The sequence below is a fragment of the Choloepus didactylus genome, chromosome 26 (assembly GCF_015220235.1).
Source record: "Choloepus didactylus isolate mChoDid1 chromosome 26, mChoDid1.pri, whole genome shotgun sequence".
Classification (NCBI taxonomy): domain Eukaryota; kingdom Metazoa; phylum Chordata; class Mammalia; order Pilosa; family Megalonychidae; genus Choloepus; species Choloepus didactylus.
This window is the reverse complement of record NC_051332.1, coordinates 15,310,712-15,332,188: the sequence shown is the minus strand read 5'-3', so window position 1 is coordinate 15,332,188 and position 21,477 is coordinate 15,310,712. Positions and strand designations below refer to the sequence as shown.

The 21,477-nt window shown below is 39.0% G+C and overlaps 1 pseudogene; it reads right to left on the bottom strand.

The window, feature by feature from the left end:
* Positions 1–2,401: 2,401 nt before the first annotated feature.
* On the bottom strand, positions 2,402–3,168 carry LOC119520785 (annotated as a pseudogene).
* Positions 3,169–21,477: the final 18,309 nt, after the last annotated feature.

Here is a 21,477-nt window from a genome sequence, read left to right as displayed (position 1 = left end):
TGTTGAAACCATGAGCAACTGATTGTACACTGTGGATAATCACAGAGTGTGTGAATATAGCTCTATAAAATTGTATAGAAAATATTAATATGGATAAAAGTGCTGGAGAAAATAGGGAGGGAAGGATGTACATATTTATTGTTGGTTAGGAGGCAGAATGGCATAGCCTTTCTGGAGGACAGTGGGGTGGTTCTACAGGAGGCTAAATATATAGGTGCAAAAATGTCCTGCAACATCATTAGGGATCATTTACTTGTAGGATCTGAGAGCAGGGATATGAATGGACATTTGCACATTGGTGTTTAAGGAGATAGTATACATGAATTTCAGTGGGTAGGAGGTGGCCTAAGGGTGCACCAACTGAGGAACAGGATGGTGAACTGTTGTGCATGCATACAATGGAATATTGAGCAACTGTGAGCAGGAGTAAAGCTGTGAGACATACAGTAATGTGACTGGAACCTGGAGACTGCATTTTGTGTGAAGTACACCAGAAACAAAGGCAAACACTATAATGCCTCACCAATATGGACTAACTACAAAGTGTAAACTCAGAATTGAATCTTAGAGCACAGCTTATCAGGGGAATGCTTATTTAATGGTCCCTAGATTCTAAGCTCTTACAAGCAGTCACGTCTTTTCCTGAATTGTAGTGGCTGTCTCCAGAGTCTGAGATGCTGGTCCCTTTGTGCATAACTGGATCAATCCCTGGAACTTTGGGTATCTATGTGACACCTGAAACTCAGAGCTAGAACTCAGCAGATATGAATGTCAGTATTAGCACATATTGCAACTGCTAAAAAAGCTGAAAAAGAGTCCAGGCTTCAACTAAATATAAATGAATTAGAGTGGTTAGGACTAGGGCAAAACAGGCCAAAGGTTAAAGGACAATAATACCGACTTCATTTTAAAACTTCTGTTTCCGTGTGAGAGGAAGGGAAAAGATGTTTAGTTGGGGCAAGGTCAATGTTTCCTAAACAATTTAATTCACACAGTTTGTTCAAATACCATAATTTCATTGAACTTTTAATAGGAAGTGAGGCCTGATAGGTTTGCATAAGTTAGTGTGAAATAGCAAGATATCCCAGAGCAATTTGGACAGAGAATAAGAATATATATGCAGGGAACTCCTGAGGAGCTGGGAGAAAATGCAGAAGTGTTAGGCTTCCTCACTTGGATAGTTGCTGATGTTCTCACATACATTGAGGACTGACAGTTTGATGTGCTGAGCCCTCTATCATGGAACTTGCCCTTATGAAGCTCATTACTGCAAAGGAGAGGCTAAGCCTGCTTATAATTGTGCCTAAGTGTCTCCACCTGAGTACCTCTCTGTTGCTTAGTTGTGCCCTCTCTCCCTGCCTAAGCCAACTCACCAGGTGAACTCAGTGCCCCCCCCATGTGGGACTTGACTCCCAGTTGTGTAAATCTCCCTGGCAAGGCAGGGTATGACTCCCAGGGATGAATCTGGACCTGATATCATGAAATTGAGAACATTTTCTTGGCCAAAAGGGGGATGCAAAATGAAACAAAATAAAATCTCAGTAGCTGAGAGATTCAAAATGGAGTTAAGAGGTCACTCTTGTGGGCATTCTTACATGCTATATAGATAACCCTTTTTAGGTTTTAATGAATTAGAATAGCTAGAAGACCTGAAACTATCAAACTACAACCCAGTAGCCTTGATTCTTGAAGACAATTGTATAGCAATGTATCATATATGGGGTGGCAGTGTGATTGTGAAAGTCTTGTGGATCACACTGTCTTCATCCAGTGAATGGATGAATAAGGAGAAAAATGGGTACAAAAAACTAAGGGAAAAATAGAATGGGAGCAAGGAATGACTTGGGTGATCTTTTTTACTTTTATTTTTTATTCTCTTTTCACTTTTTCTGGTACAATGGAAATGTTCAAAATAGAGATGCTGTTGAATATACAACTATATCATGGTAATATGAACGATTGATTGTACACTTTGGATGATTGTATGGTATGTGAATATGTCTCAATAAAATTGAATTAAAAAAACATGGGATGTTCCTTGCCACCCATCTGGTAGTAAGCTCAGAGAAGTAGGTCATCAGTACAGCCCCTTTCTAGGACATAGCAGAATTCCTGAAGATTGGAGACCCTCTAGAAGTGTACAAAGGGAGCTGCCCCTGCTTGGAAGTGGAAAACCTGATAAGACTGGAACTGTATGTCAAGCTTTCCAGGAAGAAACACTAAGTAATCTGTACAGTGTAAAGGGCAGCTCTGGTGATGTACATTACAGTCATGAGGAAGAACTAGTCCATCTGCCCCCATGGTGGCTTTGACAAAGCCCTCAGCAATAGTAAAGAGCATGGTGGGCACATCACCATTCAAGCCAAGTTCCAGGAACACTCATGCTCTTTTCAGACAGTGTTTAGAAGTGACAAAGAGCTTCCAGTTCACCACAATGATGGCAGAAATCCCTAGGACACAGACAATGGAGATGTAGATGAGCTGTGGCTATGGAGAGCAGTAGAAGGAGTAAAAGAGGCGGGTGTAAAGTTCCCCATAATCAGTAGAACATCCCTGAATAGTCCAGTTTGGAAAAAAGTCCAAGAGACTTTCTCTGAATGACAATAGAGTTGTGAAAGAACCGAGAGAAACTATCATGGAGCACTGTACCCCCCCCAAAAATCCCCTAGACCTTCTGTAGAGGGGTCATGAAGGGCACATTGATCTGAGCATAGTTCTCCAAAAAGAGAAACAGCACAGAATCAAGCAGATGGGTCCATATGATACCAGTTTCCATATGGATGTGGAATATGTCCTTGTATGAGCCAGAAAGGATGGTTTGGGTGGTCTGTGGCCATGTAGCAGGTAGTCTTTGTCCTTCAGTCATTAGGGGAGCACATCACATAGGATGATCCTCCAATGTCCCTCCCAGGTCTTATATAAAAACTCTTCCTTCTTCTCCATGGTGTGTTGTCCTTGCAGGAGAAGTGGCAATATGGTACCCAGACTCCTCCTCTTCTTCCTGAGGCATTGGGCATGTTTGCTGTTTTTCAACTTTGTTTGGGATTCTGAAAATTCCTGTTTGCCTATCTCTTCTACCAGGGGTTCCAGTTCAGCCTGTTCCACCATGTCAGTTTTCCTGTTAATGGCATTGCCTTGTGCCACAAAAGATTCGTTGTGGGAAGACATTTGGCTGCAAATCAACTTTGGAAAGATTGGGATCTCTCAGGCCCAGAGGGCAGAGATCTCCCTGTGATGGATGACATGCCAGGATGGCAGGTTCTCTTGGAAACTGGGCCTACAGCACTATATCCATAGTACAGGAGATGACCTTCCATGGAGCAGTCCCTGATTTTCAGCACTTTCTCCTGCTCATGTATTTTCTCTTTCTCAAGTTCTACCATTCTCATCATTTTTTCACAAACCACAAGAAAAGTTAAATAATATTGATAAAATTCTCCAATATTATCCATATTGAATGCACTGTATAAAAGCATACTTCATCAATTTTCCTAAACTAGCTTTAGTTACCTAAGCATTCATCATCAACTTTTTGGCCAATAAACATTAAATATTTTTTTTCAGTTTTAATAACAGCATTAATTATGGAGTACAGATCAATGAGTTTGTATTTGACCACTCCTTGATTGATAGACCTTTAGTTTTCATTTTTTTCTTTTTGCCACTATTAAAAAACGAATGCTGTAGTAAACAGCCTTGTTCTTTTAATATATGTTAATACTTTTTATTTCTCAAATTAATGTATAAGGGCTCTTTTGCAGTATAACAATATGTTGTTGGATGAGTTTTTACATATACACAAAATAATTTGTGAAAACTCTGTTAAGAATTGTGATTTTTCAAATAGTGCTTTCCTGTTTTAATTTTTCATGATAGGATACTATCATTTACTGTTGTATCATTTTTGTGTGTGTGATGATAAAATTGAATGTGGAAACAATAGGTATGTGATATCAGCTATCTGATATCATAGTTACAACATGAATGGTCCTCAAATATTTCCTTCCTTTCTGTAGAAAATCTAAAATATTCCAGATTTTACTAAACAGTGCCGTCATCTGTAATAGTCACAAAGCACATTTTCTTTTCATAATTATAGCAATGAATAGTTCCAAAAAACATTCTGCTATCCTATATGTAAATCCTTTATTTGAACATACATAAACTTCTTCCCCAAATTAGAACTTTCAGATTTCTTTTGATTATTTATTTTCACCCTATATGCAGCTAATGACTTGATGAACCAAAAACTTTCAGCTAACAAACTGGATTACACTTGCATTAATTCTTAAATTGCAGTAGTTACAAAAGGACATTATGACTAGGTTGCATAAACTTGACCCACAGTTATTTCTAAATGCCCTCAATTTTGATGTCCCACATGAACTCAGTAATGAATTTCTTCTACATATTTCATGGTTTCTTTATTGTTTTTAACTGATTTTCTCAAAGAATCCAAATTTTCCATGTGGAACAGGAAGCCATTCTGACTTTCAGATATTGGAGCTTGATGGGTCATTAACAGGCTTCTGATGTTTACTATTTTATCTCAAGCATCCAAGTGGTTCATCCCTAATTTTGCTTATAGGGTTTAGACCAAGCTACAATTAAGGAAAATCAATTATAAGTTAGGGATCAAATTTTAATAGTAAAATCAGGTAGCTTCTATTTTCTGTGACTCTTCTTAGAGCAGACTTAATCTCATGTTGTACATGCAAGTCCCCCCTTGTCTGACATGTCTGCTTCTATAAAGTAGATGAAAAACATTAAGTTTAGACAAAACAAGCTTGTAAAAGAACAAAGTTGAAGAATTTACAATGATGATTTCAAGACTTACTATAAAGCTACAGTAAAGAAGATAAGGAATATTTTATAAAAATAGATAAATAGATCAATGGAACAGAATTGAAGCATCTAAAAACTGACACATACTATGTTCAACTGATTATCAACTAAGAAGCCAAAACAGTTTAATCATGTTCAGATTTTATATAAATATTCCTGCAAATCAATAACAAAATAGAAACCAATAATATAAAAAATATAAAATATTTGAAATGACAATTTATAGGAAAAAATATGTATGGCCAATGAAAAAACATGAAAAAAGCCATAGATTCCAATGTCATCAGAGAAATGCCATTACAGTAAAAATGAGATATCACTTTCTACCCACTAGATTAGCTAAAATTTGAAAAAAAGTTATTACCAAATACCAATACCAATTTTCTCCTTCTGGAATCATCACACATGGTTGGTTAGAGTGGGAAATGGTAGAGCCACTTCAGAAAACAATCTGGCAGTCTCTAATAAGGATACCATATATCTACCATATGTCTCAGTAATCTCCTCCTTGAATCTTACCCAAGAGAAATGAAAGCATATTTGTTCATTAATGTTCATGATAGCTTTTTTTTCACAATAATCTGAATTTCAAATATTACAACTCCCTATAAACAGAAAAATATATTTTAAAAACTGTGGCATATTCATAAAATTAATTCCACTCAGCAGTGAAATTGAATCAACTGCTAATGTGTCCAACAGCAGTGATGAATTTCAATAGCATTAAGTCAAGAAAAAGAAACCAGACAAAAACATACTGTATTATTCTACTTATATCATATTCTAAGATAGGTAAAATTAATCTCTGGTGATAAAAATCATATGAATTGTAGCCTTATATGATGTGGGGGATTGACCACCAAGGGAAATTTCTGGGGTGATAGAAATGCTCTTGAATCAGGCAGTAGTCAATCAGGTGTTTTAATTTGTCAAATCTTATCCATGCACACTTACAGTCTGTGCAATTTATTATATGCAAATAAATCTTAATAAATTTTTTACACAACTCATTGTAAAGTAACCTTTTGTTATTATTTTTATTTTTCTTCTCAGAAGCTTGCTGTAAATTTCTATGTAATACATATAAAGCAAATTTTAAAGGCTACATTTATGAAATATATACCTCTATATTTTACTTAATACATTTGTGAGATGCAGATTTATTTTGATTCCAGTATTTTGCCATACTGAATAATCCTCTCATGAAGACTTTTTTTACATTTTAATAACTTATATGTCTTTGCACAGCTCAATTTAGGAGTGCATTATCTGCCCACTGATAATATATGTGTTTTCAACTGTTTTTCGGACCTTATGAGAGAGGTTTAGAATAGTTGTGTTCCTCTGTTCATGACATATCATCATCAGTGGGCCTATCAAAGTACACCTCTTTTAAATTTTTATCTTTTTCCATTTTAACTTTATTCCTCTATCCATCCATTCTGCTGCACCATGATATATTTAATGTGAATATTCTTATTATGTTCTTACAAAATTATTGCTTCTGTTCCATGTGCATACATTTATGCTTTACGTAAATGGCATTGTGCCATATAGGTCAACATCCATTCTTAATTTTAAAGTCACTAGGGGACAATCTTATTACACTCAAAATAATAGAAAGTTTTGCTACAAAACAGTAGTTACTTTCTACATCTTTTCTCAACAAAAATACAAGAGTAATAATAAAAGTGTAAAATAATTTTATTGCATGAGGGTTTTTCCTTGTGAGACCCATCCTCCTTTCAACCTGCACTTCACAGCAAACCTTTAAACAATAACCATGCTAATTGTATTCCTTGAGGCAAAAGAGAAGAAAAACCCAGCAACAGAAAGTGACATAATGAAAATACTATTTACAGTAGAATCAATACATAACTAAATAGATATTATTCACATTAATTTGACTGCAAGATATTTGGGTCCTAGTTCTTCAACATTCCATTTCTATAGAAATCAATCTCTGAATATAAATGAGCTGCTTTGGGAGATACAGTTAATCACTGTGTCCCTTAGATGCCATGGAGTTTGACTTAGTTTAGTAGTCTAGACCTGAACTGTCACAAAGAGTTCTCAAAGGGTACCTAATTGAATTCCTAGAGTAGCTCCTGTTAAAGAATGGAACACTGGTGACACCTTCTCCAAGGAGATAAAAGGCAATTGTGGATCTTGGAGTCACTGTTGAGAAAGCTCCATCAACTCTGCCTTGGTGAAGTAAAGACATTCACTGAGAACTAGAGGCAGGTCCTCTAATACAGGTGGGTAGAAAATATTTATTACCTTTTTGTATAATAGACACTAAAATTTCTAAAACCTGCAGCTTAAAGTGATCTACCTACTTTTTTTTTTTTAATCTTCATTTTATTGAGATATATTCACATACCACGCAGTCATACAAAACAAATCGTCCTTTCGATTGTTTACAGTACCATTACATAGTGGTACATTCATCACCCAAATCAATCCCTGACACCTTCATTAGCACACACACAAAAATAACAAGAATAATAATTAGAGTGAAAAAGAGCAATTGAAGTAAAAAAGAACACTGGGTACCTTTGTCTGTTTGTTTCCTTCCCCTATTTTTCTAGTCATCCATCCATAAACTAGACAAAGTGGAGTGTGGTCCTTATGGCTTTCCCAATCCCATTGTCACCCCTCATAAGCTACATTTTTATACAACTGTCTTCGAGATTCATGGGTTCTGGGTTGTAGTTTGATAGTTTCAGGTATCCACCACCAGCTACCTCAATTCTTTAGAACCTAAAAAGGGTTGTCTAAAGTGTGCGTAAGAGTGCCCACCAGAGTGACCTCTCAGCTCCTTTTGGAATATCTCTGCCACTGAAGCTTATTTCATTTCCTTTCACATCCCCCTTTTGGTCAAGAAGATGTTCTCCGTCCCATGATGCCAGGTCTACATTCCTCCCCAGGAATCGTATTCCACGTTGCCAGGGAGATTCACTCCCCTGGGTGTCTGATCCCACGTAGAGGGGAGGGCAGTGATTTCACCTTTCAAGTTGGCTTAGCTAGAGAGACAGGGCCACATCTGAGCAACAAAGAGGCATTCGGGAGGAGGCTCTTAAGCACAACCATAGGGAGGCCTAGCCTCTCCTTTGCAGCAACCATCTTCCCAAGGGTAAAACCTGTGGTAGAGGGCTCAACCCATCAAACCACCAGTCCCCTAGGTCTGTGGTCATGTTAGCAACCATGGAGGTGGGGTAGGCCAATACCCCTGCATTCTCCACAGGCTCCTCAAGGGGGCACTACATCTTTTTTTTTTCCTTGTTTTTCATTTTTTTTTTTTTAACTTTCCCTTCTTTTTCAAATCAAGTGTATGAAAAAAAAGTTAAAAAGAAAACAAACATACAATAAAAGAACATTTCAAAGAGACCATAACAAGGGAGTAAGAAAAAGACAACTAACCTAAGATAACTGCTTAACTTCCAACATGTTCCTACTTTACCCCAAGAAAGTTACCTAATAGAGCAACATTTCTGTGAACTTGCTCCTACTATATCCATCAGAAATTAACAGACCATAGTCATACCTGGGCATCCCCAGAACATTAAATAGCTTATCTGTTCTTCTTGGATTATTGTTCTGCCTTCCTTAATTGCTCTCTATTGCTAGTTCCCCTACATTCTACATTATAAACCATTTGTTTTACATTTTTCAAAGTTCACATTAGTGGTACCATATAACATTTCTCTTTGTGTGCCTGGCTGATTTCGCTCAGCATTATGTATTCAAGGTTCATCCATGTTGTCATATGTTTCACGAGATCGTTCCTTCTTACTGCCGCGTAGTATTCCATCATGTGTATATACCACATTTTATTTATCCACTCATCTGTTGAAGGACATTTGGGTTGTTTCCATCTCTTGGCAATTGTGAATAATGCTACTATGAACATTGGCGTGCAGATATCTGTTCGTGTCACCGCTTTCCGACCTTCCGGGTATATACCGAGAAGTGCAATCGCTGGATCGAATGGTAACTCTATATCTAGTTTTCTAAGGAACTGCCAGACTGACTTCCAGAGTGGCTGAACCATTATACAGTCCCACCAAAAATGAATAAGAGTTCCAATTTCTCCACATCCCCTCCAGCATTTGTAGTTTCCTGTTTGTTTAGTGGCAGCCATTCTAACCGGTGTTAGATGGTATCTCATTGTGGTCTTAATTTGCATCTCTCTAATAGCTAGTGAAGCTGAACATTTTTTCATGTGTTTCTTGGCCATTTGTATTTCCTCTTCAGAGAAATGTCTTTTCGTATCTTTTGCCCATTTTATAATTGGTCTGTCTGTACTATTGTCATTGAGTTGTAGGATTTCTTTATATATGCAAGATATCAGTCTTTTGTCAGATACATGGTTTCCAAAAATTTTTTCCCATTGAGTTGGCTGCCTCCTTACTTTTTTGAGAAATTCCTTTGAGGTGCAGAAACTTCTAAGCTTGAGGAGTTCCCATTTATCTATTTTCTCTTTTGTTGCTTGTGCTTTGGGTGTAAAGTCTAGGAAGTGGCCGCCTAATACAAGGTCTTGAAGATGTTTTCCTACATTATTTTCTAGGAGTTTTATGGTACTTTCTTTTATATTGAGATCTTTGGTCCATTTTGAGTTAATTTTTGTGTAGGGGGTGAGGTAGGGGTCCTCTTTCATTCTTTTGGATATGGATATCCAACTCTCCCAGCCCCATTTGTTGAAAAGACCATTATGAATCAGTTCAGTGACTTTGGGGGCCTTATCAAAGATCAGTCGGCCATAGATCTGAGGGTCTGTCTCTGAATTCTCAATTCGATTCCATTGATCTATATGTCTATCTTTGTGCCAGTACCATGCTGTTTTGGCAACTGTGGCTTTATAATAAGCTTCAAAGTCAGGGAGTGTAAGTCCTCCCACATCGTTTTTCTTTTTTTGAGTGTCTTTAGCAATTCGAGGCATCTTCCCTTTCCAAATAAATTTGATAACTAGTTTTTCCAAGTCTGCAAAGTAGGTTGTTGGAATTTTGATTGGGATTGCATTGAATCTGTAGATGAGTTTGGGTAGAATTGACATCTTAATGACATTTAGTCTTCCTATCCATGAACATGGAATATTTTTCCATCTTTTAAGGTCCCCTTCTATTTCTTTTAGTAGAGTTATGTAGTTTTCTTTGTATAGGTCTTTTGCATCTTTGGTTAAGTTTATTCCTAGGTACTTGATTTTTTTAGTTGCTATTGAAAATGGTATCTTTTTCTTGAGTGTCTCTTCAGTTTGTTCATTTCTAGCATATAGAAACATTACGGACTTATGTGCATTAACCTTGTATCCCGCTACTTTGCTAAATTTGTTTATTAGCTCTAGTAGCTGTATTGTCGATTTCTCAGGGTTTTCTAGGTATAAGATCATATCATCTGCAAACAATGGCAGTTTTACTTCTTCTTTTCCAATTTGGATGCCTTTTATTTCTTTGTCTTGCCGGATTGCCCTGGCTAGCACTTTGAGCACAATGTTGAATAACAGTGGTGACAGCGGGCATCCTTGTCTTGTTCCTGATCTTAGAGGGAAGGCATTCAGTCTCTCACCATTGAGTACTATGCTGGCTGTGGGTTTTTCATATATGCTCTTTATCATGTTGAGGAAGTTTCCTTCAATTCCTACCTTTTGAAGTGTTTTTATCAAAAACAGATGTTGGATTTTGTCAAATGCTTTTTCAGCATCTATTGAGATGATCAATTGATTTTTCCCTTTTGACTTGTTAATGTGTTGTAATACACTGATTGATTTTCTTATGTTGAACCATCCTTGCATGCCTAGAATAAACCCCACTTGGTCATGGTGTATGATTTTTTTTTAATGTGTCTTTGGATTCGATTTGCAAGTATTTTGTTGAGGATTTTTGCATCTATATTCATTAGGGAGATTGGCTGGTAGTTTTCCTTTTTTGTAGCATCTTTGCCTGGTTTTGGTATTAGATTGATGTTAGCTTCATAAAATGAGTTAGGTAATGTTCCATTTTCTTCAATGTTTTGAAAGAATTTGAGTAAGACTGGTGTCAGTTCTTTCTGGAAAGTTTGGTAGAATTCCCCTGTGAAGCCATCTGGCCCTGGGCATTTATTTGTGGGAAGATTTTTGATGACTGATTGGATCTCTTTGCTTGTGATGGGTTGGTTGAGGTCTTCTATTTCTTCTCTGGTCAGTCTAGGTTGTTCATATGTTTCCAGGAAATTGTCCATTTCCTCTAAATTATCCAGTTTGTTGCCATACAGTTGTTCATAGTATCCTCTTATAATTTTTTTAATTTCTTCAGGATCTGCAGTTATGTCACCTTTTTCATTCATTATTTTGTTTATATGGACCTTCTCTTTTTGATTTTGTTAGTCTAGCTAGGGGCTTGTCAATCTTGTTGATCTTCTCAAAGAACCAACTTTTGGTGATATTTATCCTCTCTATTGTTTTTTTGTTCTCTATGTCATTTATTTCTGCTTTAATCCTTGTTATTTCTTTTCTTCTACTTGGTTTAGGATTGGTTTGCTGTTCGTTTTCTAGCTTCTTCAGTTGATCAATTAGTTCTTTGATTTTGGCTCTTTCTTCCTTTTTAATATATGCATTTAGTGCTATAAATTTCCCCCTTAGCACTGCTTTTGCTGCATCCCATAGGTTTTGGTATGTTGTGTTCTCATTTTCATTCATCTCTATATATTTAGCAATTTCTCTTGCTATTTCTTCTTTAACCCACTGATTGTTTAGGAGTGTGTTGTTTAACCTCCAGGTATTTGTGAATTTTCTAAGTCTCTGATGGTTATTGACTTCTAATTGTATTCCATTGGGGTCAGAGAATGTGCTTTGAATAATGTCAATCTTTTTAAATTTATTGAGGCTTGTTTTATGTCCCAGCATGTGATCTCTTCTGGAGAAAGTTCCATGAGCACTAGAAAAGTATGTGTATCCTGGTGATTTGGGATGTAATGTCCTGTATATGTCTGTTAAATCTAATTCATTTATCAGATTGTTTAGGTTTTCAATTTCCTTATTGGTCTTCTGTCTGGTTGATCTATCTGTAGGAGAGAGTGATGTGTTGAAGTCTCCCACAATGACTGTGGAAACATCAATTGCTTCCTTTAGTTTGCCAGTGTTTCTCTCATGTATTTTGTGGCACCTTGATTGGGTGCATAGACATTTACGATTGTTATTTCTTCTTGCTGAATTGCCCCTTTTATTAGTATGTAGTGGCCTTCTTTGTCTCTCAAAACATCCCTGCATTTGAAGTCTATTTTATCTGAGATTAATATTGCTACACCTGCTTTCTTTTGGCTGTAGCTTGCATGAAATATTTTTTCCATCCTTTCACTTTCAGTTTCTTTGTGTCCCTGTGTCTAAGATGAGTCTCTTGTATGCAACATATTGATGGTTCATTTTTTTTGATCCATTCTGTGAATCTATATCTTTTAATTGGGGAGTTTAATCCATTTACATTCAACGTTATAACCGTGAAGGCATTTCTTGAATCAGCCATCTTATCCTTTGGTTTATGTTTGTCATATTTTTCCCCTCTGTCTATTAATATCCTTTATTGTACCCATACCGAATCTCTTTAGTACTGAACCTTTCTCCAAGTCTCTCTGTACTGTCTTTGTTTCTCTGTCTGTAGGGCTCCCTTTAGTATCTCCAGTAGGGCAGGTCTCTTGTTAGCAAATTCTCTCAGCATTTGTTTGTCTGTGAAAAATTTAAGCTCTCCCTCAAATTTGAAGGAGAGCTTTGCTGGATAAAGTATTCTTGGCTGGAAATTTTTCTCACTCAGAATTTTAAATATATCATGCCACTGCCTTCTCGCCTCCATGGTGGCTGCTGAGTAGTCACTACTTAGTCTTATGCTGTTTCCTTTGTATGTGGTGAATTGCTTTTCTCTTGCTGCTTTCAGAACTTGCTCCTTCTCTTCTGTGTTTGACAGTGTGATCAGTATATGTCTCGGAGTGGGTTTATTTGGATTTATTCTATTTGGGGTTCGCTGAGCATTTATGATTTGTGTATTTATGTTGTTTAGAAGATTTGGGAAGTTTTCCCCAACAATTTCTTTGAATACTCTTCCTAGACCTTTACCCTTTTCTTCCCCTTCTGGGACACCAATGAGTCTTATATTTGGACGTTTCATATTATCTATCATATCCCTGAGGTCCATTTCAATTTTTTCAATTTTTTTCCCCATTCTTTCTTTTATGCTTTCATTTTCCATTCTGTCATCTTCCAGGTCACTGATTCGTTGTTCAACTTCCTCTAGTCTTGTACTATGAATGTCCAGAGTCTTTTTAATTTGGTCAACAGTTTCTTTAATTTCCATAAGATCATCCATTTTTTTATTTAGTCTTGCAATGTCTTCTTTATGCTCTTCTAGGGTCTTCTTGATTTCCTTTGTCTCCCGTACTATGGTCTCATTGTTCGTCTTTAGTTCTTTGAGTAGCTGCTGTAGGTGCTGTGTCTCTTCTGATCTTTTGATTTGGGTGCTTGGGCTTGGGTTATCCATATCGTCTGGTTTTTGCATATGCTTTATAATTTTCTGTTGTTTTTGGCGTCATGGCATTTGCTGAACTTGATAGGGTTCTTTTAGGATTTGTAGACCAATTGAAGTCCTTATCTCTAATTTATCAGATCTACAGCTTTGTGGAGTACACTTTCTCTAACTAACCAGCAGGTGGCGTCCACGAGCCACCTGTTCTCCCCAAGCCAGTTCTCCCCTGCTTAGCCTTTTTGGTGAGTGGGGGAGTGAGTCTTGTGGGGTCCATTTGGTGTACCAAGCTTGCGTGTGTAGTTGGTGTTGCCTGCCCTGTATATGGGGCATGTTTCTGGGCAGTCAGGGAGGGGGGGATGGCTCTAACAATCAAATCTCCCTGGTGATCCTAGAGTTTTAAGGCTGCTGCAATAGTCTAATCCTTCAGTTCAGTCCTGCCACAGTTTGTCTCTGCCACTGACCCACAAGTCCTTGGTATTGGCGTATGGCTCCTGAGACTTGCAAGTGGGCCCCTCTTCCAGGCCGTGCACCCCTGGTCCTCTGTTGAGGGATGACTGTGATATGTCACAGGTGAGTGCCATCCCCCCAGGGCAGTTCTGGGCTGCTGGGCTGTGTAGGGAGGCTCCCAGTCTGCTGAAATGATGGCTGAATGGGGCTTTGTTAATTCACACTGCTCTACCTTCCCAACTCTGGGACAATCAGCTGAGGTTGCAGGGAAGGCTAATGTCCATGCCCAGTTTTGTGGTGTGTGCCCGTTATTTGAAGCACTTCTGTCACACTGGGTTGTCTGTGGCAGTTCTGGGCTATGGGGCTGGCGATGGGCAGGAGTGTTTCCTGTCCACCAGGATGATGGCTGTGAGCGGACACCCCCCTTTTCTTGGGAAGTTGTGGTGTTTAGTGAATTTTCTCAGCTACTGGATTATTGCGTTTTGTCTCAGAGCTCTCCTAGTTCTGCTCTTGACTTGACCTGCCCAAATTGCAGGTCTTTGAAGCTTTCTGTATTGGGCTTCTTAGTGTAACTGTTTTAGAAAAAGAAAAAAGGATTAAAAAAAAAAAAAGGGCCCTCCTCAGAGATCTAATGGGTTATTGAAATGCTAAGAGACAAAGCAACCAGGGCCATTAAGGAAAGTTCCACAGGGCAGAGAGATCAGCTTTTCTTCGGGATTTGCATATGCGCCTCAGGGCCCGTGCTCGGGCCTGAGCTCTGCCCTCCCCCTTCCACGCTCATCAGAACTCCAAAAATCTTCCGCTTTTATTTTGGAGTTTTTCGTGTTGTTTTTTTTCTATGCCTGTCTCCTCTCTGCTTGGCTGGCTGCTCTCATATTCTCTGTTGTCTGGTCTCCGTCTATCTATGGTTGGAGTTTGGATCAACAGAATGAGTTTCCGATAAGGGCTGCCACTGCAGTTCTCTCTTCTCCTTCCTGGAGCTGACAGCCCCTCCTCCCACGGGACTGAGCCTGGCAGGGAGGGGCACGGGTCCCCTGGCCACAAAAACTTACAGATTTCGCTGATCACAGCAGTTCCACATTTTCATGAGTGTTGTATGAAGTATGCCCAAAGTCAGATTGCTCTGTGGTGTCCAGTCCACACAGTTCCTGGCTTTCTACCTCCTTTCCTGGAGGAGTAACTAAAACATACAGCTCACCATTCTGCCATCTTGCCCTGCTTCTCTACCTACTTTTGTAGAAGGGGAACTTTGCAAATCTGGGTTCATCACTCAGCATGGCTAATAGAAGTCACACTGAACCAGGCTAAAAAGAAAAAGAGTATTTATGCTGGCAGGAGGACAGGGGAAGATTTCCCAAGTCAGCCTCCATTAATGTTAGGGGTTGCTCCTTCCAAACCATGTCTCAGTGGCTATTCCTCCATGCCTGGGACTGCACCCCCCAAAATCAGCTTTGGCATAAATTCATGGCCACTAAGCACCCAAACCAAGTGTGGTCTCCTGCTTACAGCTCCAGTAGGAGTTAATATGTCACAAAGAAGAAACAATCAGAGACCATAAACATAAAGAAATGACCAAGAACCAGAGAAACAAGACCAGGGTCTGTACATGAACACAAAACATCCACACTCACTCACCAAACCAGTTTTCCTTGGCAGCCAACTGCTATAGGGGTGCTGGACACCCAGGGCAAGAAACTCTCTTGTCCAGCTCTGGGAGAAAATTGTCTCCATTGATCATACTTCTGAGATTCAAGAATATCTTACATTGGGGCTCAAAGAATCCACTGAGCAGAACATCATTTACAAGTTGTGCCTCACATTAGGTGCCAAAAGTGTAGAAGAGGCATATCCAAAATCTGGGTCCATCACTTGGTGCAACCAAAGAAGTTATACCAAACCAGGCTTAAGAGGAAAAGATGGTTTATTTACACCAGCAGGAGGACAGGGGGGAAGCTTTCCCAAATCAGCCTCCCTGAAGTGTTTCTTTAATTGGTTTTTATACCCATCAGAGACAAAAATGATCATTTTAGTTAACGTGTAACAGAATTCTGGAGAATTTTAGTAGTTTATCTTACTTTCTTTCAGATTTACATTCTGTGTCAGATGGGAAGTTGTCTTCCAGTATAAGGAGATAGACTAAAGACTTATTTATATCTGGGAGGTTTGGGGAAATTTCTCCAAACTGATTCTTTAACTGACTAAATCCATTTGAGACAAAGAGAGTTAATCATCTTAGTTAAGATGTAACAGGAGAATTTCACTAGTTTATCATACTGTTTTGGGGATTTATGCTGGGAAAGTTGCCTCTCAGTCCAGGAAGATAAACAAAAGGCTTATTCATACCTGGGATGTTTGGGTCAATACAGTAAAGCTTATTTATGTTTGTATGCAATCTTTACACTTACATATTGCTGCAGACTTATATTTACATTTCACTCTGTGAGACTAAAAGTTTTCATCTCTCTCTACTTCCTGTTTTGATGCTACATTTAAAAACTGCTTTTATGTTACATTTTACAATTTCCTGCTTGCTTACAGTTTTAAGGTTATATTTAAAAAGTTACTCTTAAAATTTCCTCTTAAAACAATGTTTATTTCCAATCTTGGGAAATGGACCATCATTCATTTTGGCTTCTTCCTGCTGAAATTGGGGCAGAGTAACCAAGGGGTCATCTGGTGAAATTTCTGACTCATAACTTGCAGATATTGTCCATTTCCTTTGATGTAGAATTGGTCATTCTTAGCTGGAGTTCTAGAAGATGAAAAGAATTTTGTATATATTTTAGTTATGATTTGAGTATATAGAATCTAGAGTCATTTAATTAGGACAAGAATATATACAACAATCAGGAAGACTATAAGCATGTTTTGAAGAAGTGACTGTAACCATGACCCTATTCCTGAAGGTAGCCAACTGAATAGATCAGAAAAATTAGAATTATCATATAGGTGCTGCATTCTTTTTGACTATGGCCCAGGTCCCCCCTTGTGATGCAGTGAGTATACCAAGAGCCATTCTATTCTGCAGTACTGCCTTGCACATTAAAGCCATTTCTACATTTACTAGAGTTATACTGTGATCGCTGTTGCTTAATGCCTGGACAACAAAGGCATTAAATGCATCTACTTTGACCATTATATCTTCAACTCCTATAGATGGGACAATAACTCCAGCTACATGATCCTACCAATGGAAAAAAGAGTGAATCCAATGAGCTTGTAGCAGGTGTAAATTGGTTGCTGTATAAGGCAGCTTAATATGAATTGTTCCTTGTGCCCAAGGTAACCCCAGAGTTTATCATCCTATCCATCTAGGTGAGAGTCAGGGCCACAGATTAGATCCACAGATACTTTGGGTTCCATTAGGGGTGAACCAATATATTGTAGGTCTACGATTCCAATCAGTAATACACCAATCCCTAGCTAATAAAGTGATAGTTTTTACAATTTTTATGTAGAACTGTTCCACTTTGTGTACTAAGGATGGAATGTGTAGCAGGGAATGATTTTTCTGTTCCCAAAAAAGTGGAGCCTTCTGGCTCAGCCTCCCATATCCCAGTGTAAGCCAAACTATTCTGTCCTAGAGTTGAACATGTCCATCTTTTGTTGTTTTGGTAAAATATTCTCTCTTTTTATCTAATTGTTGGGAATAATGCTTTTCTGCTTCATTGGTGGTTTTGTCAGAGTAAACAAGATGAGGTCCTGCCTGGTTTAAGTTTACTGGCCAGTGACTAGGATCAGCCCTGGGGATAGTGTTGGAATTTGATATATTAGATTGTTTCTGCAGTTAGTTTATTAAAGACTTGAAAGCTATCCAGTCTGAACCCTGCAAGAGAGAAAGTGATGCACCATGGCAGACCAGAGACAATAGACATAGGCAGCTGGCTACAAATCCAGCAGTTATACTGTTTCATGGAAGCAATGTATGAATGGGCCCATTGCAAGAAAAGATTATTTCCTTGGTTGGTTACTAAAGGGCCCAATAGGATCATGGAATAAAAGAAGGCAAAGAGCATTTAACTAATCTGTCTAGAGAGACTCATTTTTAAACAAATATTTTAGGCCATTCATAGGTTCACAGGTGTACTTCTGTTCTGGATCATTAAGGGAGTCCCCTGTCACTGGCTTTCCAGCTAATGGGAGCTGAGTCTCCATTCTGGAACAGTTGTGGCTTGACTCTGGTGTGGTGAATCCAAGGTTTTATTCCCTGTAACTTTAGAGAATAAAAAGTAAAATGCAATACTAAGTAAGGTCCAAAACATTTAGGATTTGGTTAAGTCTAGGAAAGTTTGTCTTTCCAAGTACAGAGCCAGACCCAATCTACAGGCTGGTAATGGTGTAAGGGGGTATCAGTGGGGAATTTAAGATGTTTAGAGGCATAATTATTAGTTTCAGTTTAAATAGTTAAAGATTTTACATATTGAATTGTAGCTAATTCTGAACTGGGATGCATGTTGCATGCATATTCAACATTTAGATATGGCTTTCCAAATATCATTTCATAAGGGCTCAAACCCAGCCCACTTTGGGGCACTACTTTTATCCTTAGGAGGACAATAGGCAGAACTTTATCCATTTTTAAATGAGTTTCAGACATATTTGTGCAAGGCTTTCTTTTAAAGTGTGATTCATACATTCTGCTTTTCCTGAGGTCTCTGGCCTGCAGGTGGAATGAAGCCAGTAGTTGATGCCTAGGAGTCCTGAGACATCTTTTACAATCTTTGATATGAAATTTGGTCCATTGTTTCTTTGAATAGAAAGTTGGAGTCCAAATCTAGGATTTATCTCTAAGTAACCATTTAATAACTTCTCATGTTTTCTCAGTTCAACAAGGAAGAGCTTCTACCCACCCAGTAAAAGTGTCTACAAATAGTAGCAGACACTTCAAGTTTCCAGGGACTTTAGACATTACTGTAAAATCTATTTGTCAGTCTTCCTCACCACCTAAGCCTTTATATTGTAGTCTTTTAGTTACTGCAGGAACTTTGGAGTAGGTTCAGGGATTAACTCTGGCATAGGTTATGTACTGACTCATTATATTTTGTATGGTTTTTCATCTTAGGACATACCAGAACCAGCTATCCATTGGAAGAGAGTCTCTCATCAATAATGAGTCATTTGATGAAAACACAGCACAACAGACTTTAAAAAAAATTCAGAAACAAATAATATGTGATAGTCTTCATTGTCCTCTCCCGTCCTAACCCAGCCTAGAATTGTTAATGTAGTAAATCCCCACTCCTTTGCCCTTGCTAAGTCTTTATCTGTGTACTGGGGCTTTCCAACTGTTGAGTTCAAGATTCCATTCACTCTATGACAATAGGTTGAGCTTTTGATTAGGATCAAGAACAACAGCAACAGTTCCTAGCTCTTGCCTGGTTGTCTCTTTTTTCCACTTTGTTTTCCAGTCTATTACCCATAACCTCTTTAGTTTCTGTGGATTGGTGTCCTTTGCAGTGGACAATGGGTAATTCTCTGGGATGCATTACTGCATCTAACAATTCCAAATTTAGAACTACATGTTTTATGTCTACAGTTAACAGACCATGCTCCTTCCAAATCATTCTGTGATCATTTAGAATAGTGAAAGCATACCTCAAGTCTGTATACATGGTGACTCTCTGTCCTGCACTCAATTGCAGAGCTCTCAGGAGAGCAGCTAGCTCTGTCCTCTATGCTGCAATTCCTGGCAGGAGAGGCTTTGCCTCCAGTATTTCTGTAAGGGTGAACACTAAATATCCCACCCTTCATTTACCCTGGCCCATATATTACTCCCATAATTAGGCAGCAGATCTGTCGGCCCTGGTCAGATTGAATAGACTTCATCTAACAGCTGAACACAATCATGTTTTCAGCAGGTCCATTCAGACTCCATTTTTACTTTCTGGGAAGAGGAAGACAGGTTTAAGTTCATCTATAGTCTTTAGGTTGACATTTGTGTTGTCCAGCAGCATCACCTGACAGTGGCTCAACCTCCCCATGGTGAGACACTCTCCATCTTTTTGTTCTAATACAATAATGAAATATTAGGGAGAGAAATCCAGGAACTGTGTGGACTGTACACCAGAGAGCAATTTGACTTTGGGCAAACTTCATACACCACTCATGAACACGTGGAACTGCTGGAATCAGCAAAATCTGTTAGTATTTGCAGCCAGGGGACCTATGCCCCTCCCTGCCAGGCTCAGTCCCATGGGAGGAGGGGCCATCAGCACTGGGAACAAGAAGGGAGAACTGCAGTGGTGGCTCTTATTGGAAACTCATTCTACTGATCCAAACTCCAACCATAGATAGACTGAGACCAGACACCAGAGAATCTGGGAGCAGCAGTCTGGTGGAGAGGAGATAGGGATAGAAAAAACAGCAAGAAAAACCCAAAAGTAAAATTGGAGGCTTTTTGGAGTTCTGGTGCACATAGAAAGGGGAAGGGCAGAGATCAGACCCTAAGGCTCATATGCAAATCCAGAAAAAAACGGATCTCTCAGTCCCCCAGACCTTTCCTTAATGGCCCTAATTGCTTTATCTCTTAGCATTTCAATAATCCATTAGATCTGTGAAGAAGGCTCTTTTTTATCTTTTTTCTTTTTCTAAAACAATTTCTCTAATAAGCCCAATACAGAAAGCCTCCAAGACTTGCAATTTGGGCAGATCAAGACAAGAGCAGAACTAAGACAGCGCTGAGAGAAAAGGTAATAATCCAGTGGCTGAGAAAATTCACTAAACACCATAACTTCCCAAGAAGAGGGGGGCATCCTCTCACAGCCATCATCCTGGTGGACAGGGAACAATTCTGCCGATTGCCAGCCCCATAGCCCAGAGCTGTCTCAGACAACCCAGTGTGATGGAAATGCTTCCAATAACACACACACAGCACAAAACCAGGTGGGGACATTTGCTTTCCCTGCACCCTCATCTGGTTGTTCCACAGTTGGGAAGACAGAACAGTGTGAATTAACATGCCCCATTCAGCCATCCTTTCAGGAGACTGGGAGCCTCCCTACACAGCCCTGCAGCCCAGAACTGCCCTGGGGAACAGCACTCACCTGTGATATAGCACATTCATTCCTCAACAGAGGACACAGGGGTGCACAGCCTGGAAGAGGGACCCACTCACAACTCTCAGGGGTCATGCACCAATATCAAGGACTTGTGGGTCAGCAGCAAAGAAAAACAGTGGCAGGACTGAACTGAAGGATTAGACTATTGCAGCAGCTTTAAATCTCCAGGAACACCAGAGAGATTTAATTCTTAGAGCCACCCCCTTCCCTGACTGCCCAGACACACACCCCATATACAGGGTGGGCAACACCAACTACACATGCAAGCTTGGTATACCAATTGGACCCCACAAGTCTCACTCCCCCACTCACCACAAAGACAAAGAGGAGGAAAACTGGCCTGAGGGGAACAGGTGGCTCATAGATGCCACCTGCGTAGAGAAAGTGTACTCCAGGAAGCTGCAGATCTGACAAATTAGAGATAAGGAAATGAATTGGTCTACAAATCTTAAAAGAACCTTATCAAGTTAAGCAAATGCCAAGAGGCCAAAACCAGAAAATTTTAAAGCATACAAAAAAAAACAGATGATATGGATAACCCAAGCCCAAGCACCCAAATCAAAATATCAGAGGGGACACAGTACCTGGAGCAATTAATCAAAGAGCTAAAGATTAATGATGAGACCATGGCACAGAATATA